General features: G+C 46.4%; 1 protein-coding gene across 2 annotated transcripts in view; it reads right to left on the reverse strand.

Annotated features, from left to right (window-relative positions):
* Positions 1-12,383, reverse strand: part of PPP1R36 (protein phosphatase 1 regulatory subunit 36) — a 33,071-nt gene extending 20,688 nt beyond the window's left edge. For both annotated transcript variants that reach the window (XM_090034202.1, XM_090034200.1), the window contains exon 1: positions 10,805-12,383. The gene's annotated coding sequence lies outside the window, so the exon portion shown is untranslated. The remainder of the gene's footprint in view (positions 1-10,804) is intronic.
* Positions 12,384-12,423: the final 40 nt, after the last annotated feature.

A 12,423-nucleotide genomic window follows, 5' to 3' on the forward strand; every position in this document is an offset into this window, starting at 1 on the left:
TTGGCAAATGCATGATTGCCACGGCATGATACTCGCGTGGGGCCTGATGTAAAGGTAGCTCGATGATGGCACCGCTTGCACAGTGCTTCGAATGCTAATTTTGTTCTGGCTTGGCCTTGGCAGGGTTTGACTCTGTGCCCACCAAAACAATAGGACAAAGTGCTTGTTTGCTGAGCGTTGAAGTGTCTGTTCACGACTGCCCTCTCAAACCATGTGCAGGATGCTAACTTTGGCTGGCAGAGCAGGATTTTGGGAGGGTGCGACTTTCTGCAACCCTGTTACGCCAGCCAAGGCCTGGTGCAGACAGAAGTTATACCAGATAGTGGAGAGCCTCGCATAGCAACACATCAAGCATTATGGCTCACTTTGATAAGGAAACTGTTATAAGCTATGGTGGCAAAAGCACTTTGCCAGTCTAAGCAGATGAGTGTCAACACCAGAAGGGTTTTGCCAGCATTGACAGTACCACAAAAGGTTTAAGTACAGAGTAGGCTGCAAGTGCTGACTGATGTGATGAAAGCATCCAGGGGTGGTACCAGCCACTTCCCGGGGAAGTGGCTAGACAGAAAATCGGGGGTGCTGCGCTATATATCTTCTGGCCAAACATACTTATTCATTCTTTTAACGAGACCCACTTAAACATGTGTTTTAGCTATGCTATCCACAGGAGATAACATAGAGATAACAGGAGAATAAAAATATATGCTGTATGCAAACAGATGGGTCCAGGCTGGGCCCGGAGAGCCACAGCTCTGTGGGCAGGAACGGGACAGGCTCAGCTGCATGGGGTGGGGGGCTCGGACGGGGGCACTCAGGATGGCTACAGGAAGGCTATAGCCCCCCCTCCCTCCCCAAGTCTTCCCCTAGCGCCGCCCCTGAAAGTGTCTGCACTCAGATTTATGGACAGCTCAGCTGGATCATCGCGTACACAGTCAGTGCAGCCCATTCACTACCGCAGTCAAGCTTTTAACTGCAGAGAGGGCTCTTGCCAGAATTATTGAGACGTTCATGACTTATGGGCAAGGCAATAAAAAATGCCGGAAAGCTTTCCTGCCAAGCACTGAAGTGTCAGCCCTGTGGACAAAAGCTAGCATGAAACAAGCTGCTTCCTTTCACTAACTCCCCCCTCTGCCCTTAGAGAAACTGCACCAGTTCAAGGGCAACTACAAGCCTCGCATGACCTTCAACGTCCCTCTAGCCAAACATGCTCGTCCCATGCCTGACTCACAGAAAGCCCTGAACCTTCCCGAAAATTCAGTCCTGCCTCAGCTCTCTGCAGTGACCTTTTTTGACAATTGTATTGTGTTTGTTGTTTTCAGTTGCTATCGCAGGCTGCCAAGGATATTTTGGTGGCTTGGCAGCAGCGCCACACATTTTATCAGGATGAGAGAGGCAGGTTCGGGAACAACCTCAGATCTCCCCCATCAGAGGAAAGCAGAACTCAGGGGGCTTGTAGAGATAGGAGGCCTAACAGGGGAGAACTGGAGATTTGGAAACTATGGCTCTGCTAGACGGTATTAATGCAGCCTTGTCATCAGCTTTCAGTCCTCTGAGCTAAAGTAAAAGCCACATCAAAAGAACTGACCAAATTAAGGGCAGGACTGCAGAAGGAGAGGGAGGGAGGGAATGTGCTGTTGCAAGACTGGAAGGAGGCACTGCAAAAAAGAGAGCCCACAGATAGCAGATTAGTAGTATCATCATCCCGATACGAAACCAGCCATCCAACCTAGAGTAGAGAGACTCCTCTGCTTTTACAAAGTCCTTCTAAACCAAAAACACAAACTGCTTTAGAAATAACAATGGACGTAAGACTCCCAACGCCTCTGGGAAATATCAGCACTGCCAGTTTGCAAAAGGAAACACTGAATACCGGAGACCAGAATGACCATGCAGGACCTCTGTTACAAAGCTGGAGGTGTAGGCTGTATCCTCTTCACCGAGCTTTTGCCCGACAATCCTCCCTTTAAAGCTTTAAAATATTTCCTAGCATCTTTTTTTCCCCAGATATTTTTCATTAGTAATTTAAATTTCACGTCAAAAAAGAGTGGGATAACACTGGCAACTAGCCTCCCTTTAAAAAATGTTACTGAATTCTGGATTTGGATGCATTGCAATCAACAGCAAATAAATTACTGGATTGATAAAACATACTATATACCACTGATTAATGTATCTAAATCGTTTCTTTTCTACCAGCTTATGTTTTTGCTTTGTCAGGGCTGCTACAGTCTGCACATAAGGCACCAGGCCAAAAGTGCTACGGAGCCAAACACTTAAAGGAAATTTTTAGTGACCAACTCTCCATGCTACTTGCATCAGCCCATGGGCAGAAATTTTCAAAGAAGCACAGCAGATTAAGAGATTTAATTAAAGACAATGATGAGTTCAGGGAGAGCCTTGAAATTCCTTCAGAGCTTTCTGCTGTGTAAGCAAATCCCAGCTTCGGTCAAAACCCAGCTAGGGACAGATCACACCTGGCTGACAGCTCCTTAGGGACTCCCTTGCGAGCGGGCCCTTAGGATACCTCTCTTCTTACAGGAGGAATTCCCCCTCTAGCACAGCTCCCACAGAACTGCCCCTATCCTCCCTTTCTCTCCCCATACACACAGTGCACAGATGGATGGGGACAAGGCTGAAACCTTAGTTATCTGACTTTGCTGCATGGATACTGGTGCCTTTATCCATTTCACCACTGAAGATCCTGGCGGATCTAGTACTGACGCCCTAGGACAGAGGTGTCCAAGATGTAGCCCAAGGAGCCGGCTCACCCAACCTGCAAGGATCCTAGAGCGGGCAAAGGTTTGCCCTACTGCTAAATTCTCAGCAAGGGAGGACTGGAGCTACAGGGGGTGGGGGCAAACGACAGCTGCATTAAACCCCATGCCACCACTGCCAGATCCAGCCCATGGTCCAGATCCGACTTGTAAGGAGCCCAGGACCCGGCTTGGGGCCCAGATGAGTTTGACATCCTTGACCTAGACTGGAGGTGCCCGAGATGGGGAGAGGAAACAGCATTGTCAGTGGGTCTGTTAGAGCCCCTTTTGACCAAGGATAATTTTGCCAAACTTCAATCTTTCAGGCTGAAATTTTGCAGGTCAGGTTGAAAATTTTTGGAAATTATCAGCCCGAATGGTTCAGGTCTTGGGAAAAAAGATATGTTGTGTTGCTCAAAGTAAAAAAAAAATTAAAAATAATCCAGCAGCCTCTTCTTCAAACAGGCCTCAAGTCCTCATGTTTTTGATAAGTGAATTGAAATTAGGGAGAACACCCTGGTATCAGGCATGCCTTTTGCTCTTCTCCTTAAAATCTGCCCATATTTGAACAAATTTCATCCTTTTGGAAAACAGCAGTTTACACGTGCTTAGGGGAGCTTCACTAGAGCTTTGCACCTTAAATTCCTGGGAGAGCCCCACCTGTGCTCTCTGCTATTCCCACCAAGTCCAGGGAACTTGGAAGAAATGGGCAATTCAAATACAGAAGAAACAACCTACATCCTGTAGAGAATTAATTTGGAAAGAGAAATTTAAAAGACATATGAAGAGAGACTGAAGGGCAAAGGAACTGTCATGAGAAGCTGGGACTGAAAGAAAGCTGTGTTTGGCTGAAGAGCTAAGAAATTAACCTAGTGCGGTATTCAAGAATCACTCGAAAATATAATATTTGACACAGTTTTGTTCCATTTATGTCTCCATTTCTGGGAATGCCTCTGAGTTCACATAACATGGGCTTCTGAAAAACAGCAGTTCACAAACCTGAGGCTGGGAGCCAGGGGAAAATGGGTAACAGCAGCAAAAGTAATGTGAATAGAGATGAGGGGCAGGGAGAGATAAGAATTAGACACGGAGCCCCAGGAGTTTAAGACTAGGATTGTCTGTGTAAAGAGCCTGGGACCGAGAGGAAGAGCACGGCTGGCAAAGTAAAGAGAATGAGACTGAGAAAAAGATTCAGGGCTCGGGAGACGGGATTGAAAGGAACAGGACAGAAGAGTCAAACTTCGGGGAGACAGGCAAGAGCGTGTGCCCAGAAGAGCAGGCTCCTGATCACAATCCTGCCTCACACCATTCCTCTGCTGTCAGCAGATATCGGAGACCCACTGGCACAACGTGCTGGTCCTTCGAGAGCAGCGATTCTCAGCCGGGGACACGTGGCATGCTGGGCTGCTGTGGCAGCCTCCCGAAAGGCGCGGCAGGGAGAGAGGAGAAAGTGAGAAGCTTGAGGAGATAAAGCGCAGGGTCTTCCCTTCCAGCTCCTCCTCCTCCCCTCTCCCTCTGCAAATAGTAAGCACTATAATACAGTAGTTTTTGAAATGGGGCGCTGCTCAATTCACAAGTTCACAATTCACATGGGTGCTGCAAATCTAAAAGGATTAAAACCTGCTGACCTAGAGGATGACAACCTGTGGCTATCGGTCACTGCCTCAGCCAAGCGGCAGAGGTCCTTGCACAAGGTCTGAACCCTGCAGAGTGCCACAAGTGCCAACATGATGCCTTAGGATCGAACTTCTGCCCCCCCCTTTACTTTTTCAGAAGCTCTGGACTGTGTATAGGAGGCAGTTTTTCTGTGCCTCCCCTGCTCCTTTTGTTGAGGTCATTGGGAGGCGTGCAATGGATGTGGCAAGGGGGAAAAAAAAAAAAAAAAGGTGGTCTTGCAGCTTGTGCAGTTGAATATCTCCTGGAAAGTTGAATTAATTCCCTACCTCTGTCACAGCATTCTTGTAAGGCACAACGCAAGTCACTCCAGCTCACATTTTCGTAGAGGACCAAAAACTGTTTTCCTCGCTTTGTGGGTGCCTGATCTGAGCATCTGCTCTGGAGCCTGGCCTACACAAGTGTGGTGCTGTACTTGCATATGGTGATAAAATATGCCAGAAAGGCCCTGGAGTCTTTCCAGATTGGCCATCTACAATTAATATTTTTACCTTAATCTCTCTCTACCTCAGCTCCCCATTTTTAAAAGGGGATTCTACTCACCTATGCCATAGGAATATTAATAAAATATCTAGTGTATGGGAAGCACTCAGACATTACTGTGATGACCACCCTAGAAAGACTCATGAGACTAATTCTGCCTTCAGAGCAGTGTTTGGATATCGCATGATAAATATGCCGCAGGATAAAACAAATAACGTAAGAGAGCTTCTTCTTGCTAACAGTTGTATGCAGTGAAGGAGTTCTGGAGAAAAGACACCATGTGATCAAGTCATCAAAGCTTTTTTGTTTTGTTTTTTGAGATGCTGTCCAGGCAACCTTTTGTCTGACATTTCCTGAGTTGAGTTGCTTGACTTTGCAACCCTAATAATGTTTAATATAGTTTATTGGGTATTGGTGTACATGTGGAATGTTTCATTCAGATATTGCTCTCCAAGACCTGCCTCATAATTGGATTTAGAAAGTGAGTGCATGAATAAATCCAAACAAAATGTCACCGACTTACCATCCAGCCATTCATCCCTCTTCTGTTTACCTCCTTACCTTTTTCCAAGCCAGCTGCCCCTCTAGCCTCCATATCCATCATATGACTTTCCTCTTCACTTCCCTTGAGCTGGTTTAACATTGGTTTCCCAGGGAATATTAGTCTCTTTGTACACCCGTTTTGCTTTATGAACAAAGGATCCAGAATTGAATATTAGTGTAGTGGATACTTATTCCCCTATGATACAGTTTACCTGCTGGGTATTCTTTTCTATTCAGGAAAACAGGCCCACACTAGAGGAATAGAAAAAAAACCCCCAGCATCCCTTTACAAGTTAGCACTGCTGCAGATTTTTCACTTCAGATTTGCAAAAAAAATTGGATCTCTTCACTCTTGGTTTTCAGCATAAAGAGGCTGCAAAATGCTGCTTCCTTTTACCAATGATGCTGTTTTCAGTTGGATGTTTGGACTATTCAAAGCAGGTGGCAGTCAAATAGCTGTGGTTGATTGCATTAGGGACACTCTTGCCTGCTTAATACCCCGACTGCAGCGTCATGCATAAACAGCAGCATTGTTGCATAGTCACAACCCATCTGCATAGCCCAGTTCATCACTAAAATCTATTGGCGCAAACTTGCTGAAGCTGTTTGAAAGTTGGAAGCAACACAAGCTACCAAATCCAAACTCAAGTTCTAAGAGAAAATTGAATCTAATTATTGCCCGGTACAATCAGAATTTAGAAAGCCAGAGAAAACAGCTGTGCCCACTAATAAAGACTGCACACAATTCCCTTCGGCATGGCTTTATCAGATGAGATCCTGGAATATTAGTGGTTGTCAGCCATTTTTATATTGCTAGACATTTGCTTTGTGTTTCTAACAAAGAACCTTTTGTTATCAACATGCCATTTACAAAAAGGGATAAAAAAAAATCAAACATGCTTCGTGCACACAAATATCACTGAGCAAGTACTTTCACAACTTGGATTGTGATTCACTGCTTTGTCAAAAGCAAAGACAAGGTGATAATCTAATTGAAAAATCTGTAAAAGGTAATGAAAAGTAATGATAGCACTTGTGTACAGGCACCTGTTTCTAACCATTCTTTTGAATATAGCAATTAAAATCTGCTTGAGAATGGTAAAGGAGGATTAAAATATAATATATAGAAGAGAACTATTAAGTTTTGTAGGCTTTGAAAGTACTTTCTAGGATAATTTTTATTGCCACCCATATTAATTTCTGAAGGACTTTCCAAACAGATCTGCTTACCAGAACGGTCTCTTTATAGGGAGAACAAATTTAGCCAATTATGGATTTTTGCCTCTACATATTTCAGCCTTACTGTAACAGAAAAGGACTGGAAAAAATCTCTTCCTCTCCACCCTAGAGAAGTGATTGATGTAGTGAAGGCTTTAACACACGAGAAACCTGATTTTACTGCCATTTGAAGACCCGGTTTAAAAATAAGCAGTCTACATCACATCGGGACTGAACTTTGTTATTGTCTTAACCCTTCTCTATTTATGAGTGCACTGGAGATGGGGCCCAGCACCAACTATGTTTAACAAGTTAGTTGGTAGATTTGCAAATAAGCTGTGGACAGGGCCTGTAATACAACTAATCATTTGCCTAGCTTGCCAAATCTCTCTCTCACTCCCCATCCCGCTACCAATGAGAAATACTTCAGGGTGAATAGACACATGCTAGAAAACAAAAATTTGTCCAAGATTAGCCAGAACTGACTGGTGATTTTTGACCGTTCATTTGAGGGGTGCCTAAGTGGAAGCACCCCAAAGGAGGCTGATTTTCACAACGTACTTACTGAACACCTGCCCCCTGCAAACCAGAACCCCTTTAAGCTGCTTTTCAGTGGACACAGAAGCTAAAAGGTAACTCACACAAGTTGCTTTTGCATGTACTGTATTGTCCAAAAGAAATGGGTTTACTGTTACTTTGTCTGCCCCCTCAGTCCTATCAGACTACAACTGCTGGCTGCTAGCTGATCAAACTGCGCTAGATAGGGAACACTTTGCAGCCCTGCCCAGAGGCTCAACCGCTGCTAGTAGCTTTTCCCACCTGGAACGAATAAGAGCCAAGTCTGTCTGGGATCCAATTGTGACTGCAGACTTCTTAGGCTGTGCATCACCAGCAGTTCCTGAACAGATGCATTTAGGAAACAAAGTCCTATTATTATAACTGCTGAAAGGGAAAGGAAAAAAAAAAAAAAAAAGCAAGGCAAACAAACAACCCCCCCACCCAAAAAACAACCTGTCACTGAACAGTGAAGCAGAAAGAGCACAAATCTTCTTTGTCCATAATTGCATGGCTACCTCTTGCTGCCTATAAACACTCTCTCTGCTACATTAGTAAAAAAGCTTTTTGCTTCTCTTTACAGCAAAGACTTTGATATCTTTGTGGCTGCCAAACATCAATGGTAGATGAGGAAAAGCTCCTCCCACTCCCTACCTCAAGCAAGATGATGTCAATATTTCAAATGTAAAAGCCAAGTCATTGTGTTGAATCTGCTTTTGGAGTTCACATCCCTGCTTACTACCCGTATACCTCAACCAATGCTTTCTCACTGGGATGAACTTGCCGACCGCGCTACCCCACCCCTGCGGCACAAGGGAAGAACGGGACAGTGCACACCAAGAACAGGGTTGTGCAAGAGAAACCCATAGTGCATTTGAACAGTTTTTGCCTGTAGAAGTAAAACATGCTCATACATCTGGAAACACAGGGCCCGCCCCTATGAACTGCAGTGCTGGTGCAAGTGCATTCTCATCTGAAGCCAAGCCCTACTATGACTGCCAGCACAGCTACGCCGGTCGTGGGGGTGAACGGGTGCGATTCTTCACACACACAGCAGGGCTGGCAGAAGCCAAGTTGTACTCTGATCAGCGTATCTTGTTCTGCTTGTACAGTGGGGCTTTATCACCACTGCTGATAGCAATTTGCTGGTACTGCAGGAGTCATACCAAGACTGCTTTGCCAGTGAGGTGCTGCTTGCATACTCTGCTTAAACAGCTGTTTCTCAGACCCTTTCTAAAGCAGTGGTTTTCAACCTTTTCAGTCCTAAGGCCCTCATTGGAAAAAAAAGCCAACTTTTAGTTTTCACTCTTTTGACTACAGAAAAGTATCAGAGCAATTCTTCTGTTGCAAAGAAATCAGGAAAACCATGACAGGTCAGAATGATTTTAACACCATGAATTCCTACTTGAAGCCTCTGGATGCATCTTGTGAATCATGTCAGCATGGCAAGGTGTGCTAACCTTGCATGGCACCCCACAGCACCCTTCAAGGGCTCTCCAGGCACCATTTGAGAATCACCGTTCTAAAAGCAGGAGGTGTGGGGAGCCCTGCACTCCTGGAGGGATACTGGACTATCAACACTATTATTTTAATTTCAATTATAAAATGATAAACAGCAGAAGTTGGTATTTTAATAGGAAATAAGTAAGTAAGGGAAGTTTTAAAGAAGGCAGCACACACCGGAAAAATGTTGCTTTAATTCCATGCCTTTCACACAACACAAGGGATAACTCTGTGGATACTTTTGCTCTTTTTCTTCCTCCTCCTCCCAGGGGTGTTTGTGGAAATGGAAAAGACACAATTTAAAGTGTAATTGTTAAGCCATACCTTTCTTCCAAAGCTTTCTGCTCATGCTATACAACGCACCAAACTTTTAGGGACGAATCAATGCCGAAGCTCAGCAGGCTGCCCACCCTGCAAAACCCTCACCAACATCATGGTAAGTAAAAAGAAAGGACGACTCCTGGGACCCCTCCACTCCTGCTTTCCAGTCCATATTAGCAGGGCATTAGCCCTGCCCTGTCTCAGAAGCCCGCTGGGCAAGGCTCCTACATTGCTGCTTCTGCAGCATGCAGATTACAAGGAGCTGACTCTAATGCTGGCTGGGTATAGATGACCACTGTGCCTCGGCTTTCCCAAGCCCTGCACAGGTTATCCTTGGATTAAAACATCCTCCTTGCCTTCTGCTAGATTGTGAAGCAAGCCCCCAGCTCCCTGAAAAAAGTTAGTCATTATTTGCCCTTTTGGAGGCTGTCTTGTTCCTCCATACACGAACACAAGATGAATAGCATGAAACAGTAAACTCTCAGAAGTTCCACAGCAGCACAAGCTCCTGGTGTATGAAGCAGAAGTTCCTCAGTGCTACATTAGGTGTTGGGTAAGGTACACAGGAGGGGCAGTGAAACCCTAAATGGTTTTGATCTGTGATTAGGCAGCTCTTCATTAATTTTTACTATAAAATGCTTATGAGCTTAATCCACAAGTGTCAGGAACAAATACACATTAAACTTTAATTAAAACACTGAGGGTATCTTAGATTCCGCCCCCCCCCCCAAGGAGCCATTAAAGTAATGGATTTTTTTTTTAATGAAATGATCTTGACATGCTTTGTCCTCATACCACTAACAAGACTGGCACATAGGATAGCTAACCTGCCCTCAATTTAAGATCCTATATTTTTTTCTGTTGAATTCAGTAGAACAGTGCAAAATTATTTCCCAAGGCGACACTGACTCCTCCCAGTTTTTCCTAATTCAATAGGATGAGCATTGCTTTTCCCCTGGTATTTACTTTCTTTCAGAATCAGGGGGTAAAATCCATTTCTTAAACTGAAGTTAAATGGGAGCTCTGCCACAGATTTAGCCCCGCGCATCTCATGTATTCACTGTAAGACTAGTAGTATCAGAATGCCACATCTGAATTTGTTTAAAGAAAAGTCACTTTGGAAACCTCGCTCTGAGCATTGTGTTGTATTTGAGAAGCTGAAGTGTAAGCCAAGACTGAAAAACTTCTCCTAGTCTTACAAGCCAACAGTAGCTGTGGTCCAAGCATCTCAATCAAGTTGGACATGTCCTATTGGGAAACTTCAGGTCCCTGTTCTAGCAAGCAATACAGCTGCTGCAGTAGTCCCAGAGGTGCATTCGGTGCTCCAGTCATTGCAGCAGACACTTCAAGCCTTAGCACATACACAGCTGCCTAAATATAGACACAATGGAGAATAGCTAATGTAGGCATGTAGCCAAGTTTTCCAATCATTGCTGAAGTGTAATGAGAGCAAAGTCAGTAAATATAATTGAGAAAATTAAGATCGGAAAGTGGGCTGATGGGGGGGAAGAAACTGGAGGGAAGAGTGAAAAAAACTGGGGCCAGGATAGCTGTTAAGGTGATAACAGATGTCACTTAAAATCAATTTTAAAAAGATAGTTCAGACTAGTGCTGAGCATTTGCACAACCCAATCTGCATCTATTTTTATAATAAGGCATTTCCAGACTAGGGCATGTACAAGCAGCTATTAGAGCTCAGTACTGATTTTTCCACCCACCAAAAGACCAAAAAAATGTGTTGCCCACTAACTTACCTCTCCTCTCACTTCCAGGACCGCAAAGCAGTTGTCTGAGGAGCCGGAGGCAAATGCTGCATGAAGCTGTGCAGAACGCCAAGTGGGTTGTAACCATTTCAGCCATGCAGCAGACAAGGTGTTTAAGTGCTTCTAACCAGCTTGATTGAATTTTACACTACTTCATATTTACCCAACTACCCAGTAACGTTTAAGAACTTTTAAGATTAATTTTGGGACAGATCAAACAAGTTGATGAACCTCTAGTTCTACCCCAGTCATAACAGTGCACTAGCACACAGGCATCCAGCAGCAACTTGCCATTCAGGCTGAGAGAAATCCAAGCGGTAGCCTGGGCTTTCACAATGCTGTTAAAAAAAAGCCCAGGACTTTAACAATTAAGCAATTGACTTCAGGGAACAGAATCACATGACTTTTAAAAAGGTTTTTGTAAGAACCTAAAGCGTTTTTGATCTCTTGGACCCTAAAAAACAATGCACTTTTTAGAAGTGATATTGCAAGGTCTGGTTTATGCTATTTGCAAGTCTGTTGGCACTCTGGTTCCCATTGGAAAAGCCACACTGCAGGTATTCACCAATTGTGTTTTTTCAGTGTTTATTCACGGTACTCAAAGGGCTCTTCTAGCTCAGTTAATTAACTTCAGGCACCTCCCAGCTCCAAACAAGCACTTAAGCGTTGCACTGTGGCTTATTGCAACTGCAGAGCTGGGGGTAGCCGCGGTAACGTAAGGCAGCTGGTTTTGGCAGCCCTGGATTTTGTAAGAAGCGCCCCGACTAGACGAGAGCAGAGGGGTGATTAGCCGAAGCCAGGGTAGGCTTGCACCTCAAAGGGTAGGCCCCGGTTTAATTAGGTGCAGGCTACGCCGGCTTTGGCTCAACAAGGCTCTGAGGTTCCCACTAGGAGCTGGGCCAGATGCCGGGGTTGAGGGACTCCCCCCGCCTGGAGCGGGGCAGGCGCTGGGGAGCAGCACAGCTGGAGGGCCCGGCCCGGCGCCGACTCAACCGCCCGTCCTCCGCCTCCCGCCGGAGATAGCCAGCCTGGTTAACCCTTCCGTTCCCCGCAGGATAATCCATGCAGAGGGACAGACCCTCCGCAGCAGCGGGTTTCTCCCCGGGGTGCTACCGCAAGGAGCGCGGGGGCCTCCCGCACTAGAAGGCGTGTCCAACTGCACCCCAGCGACACGGTGGGCCGAGCCGAGCCGAGCCGGCCCGCGGCGCTTGTGCGCCCCCTCCCCCCCTGCAAGTAGCGCAGCGGCCCTGGCCCGACATGGGCAGCGATCGGCCTCAAATGCCGCCAAAGAGGGCCAGCCCGTGCGTGCGGAGAGCCCGGCAGGTGTCGGCGCCGGGGGGACACAAGTCCGGGAGCAGGAGGCCCTCAGGCCGGGCCGCCCGACTAGCCCTAGCCTTGGAGGCAGGTCGGGTCCCTCCCAGCAGCCCCGAGCCGGCCGATTCCCGACTCCAGCCGGCCAGGGAAGCCCCGCACCACGGGCCCAGCAGCCGGGGCGGCCCGGGCCGGGCGCGCAGCCAGGTCCCAGCGGGCGCTGCGGAGTCCCCGCCAGGCCGCGCCCGCTCCCCCGCCCCGGAGCTGGTTTGCTCGTCAGCCGCAGCCCCCCTCCGCCC

The sequence above is a fragment of the Crocodylus siamensis genome, chromosome 2, assembly GCF_052110815.1.
Source record: "Crocodylus siamensis isolate JL-2025a chromosome 2, ASM5211081v1, whole genome shotgun sequence".
NCBI classification, from domain to species: Eukaryota; Metazoa; Chordata; order Crocodylia; family Crocodylidae; genus Crocodylus; species Crocodylus siamensis.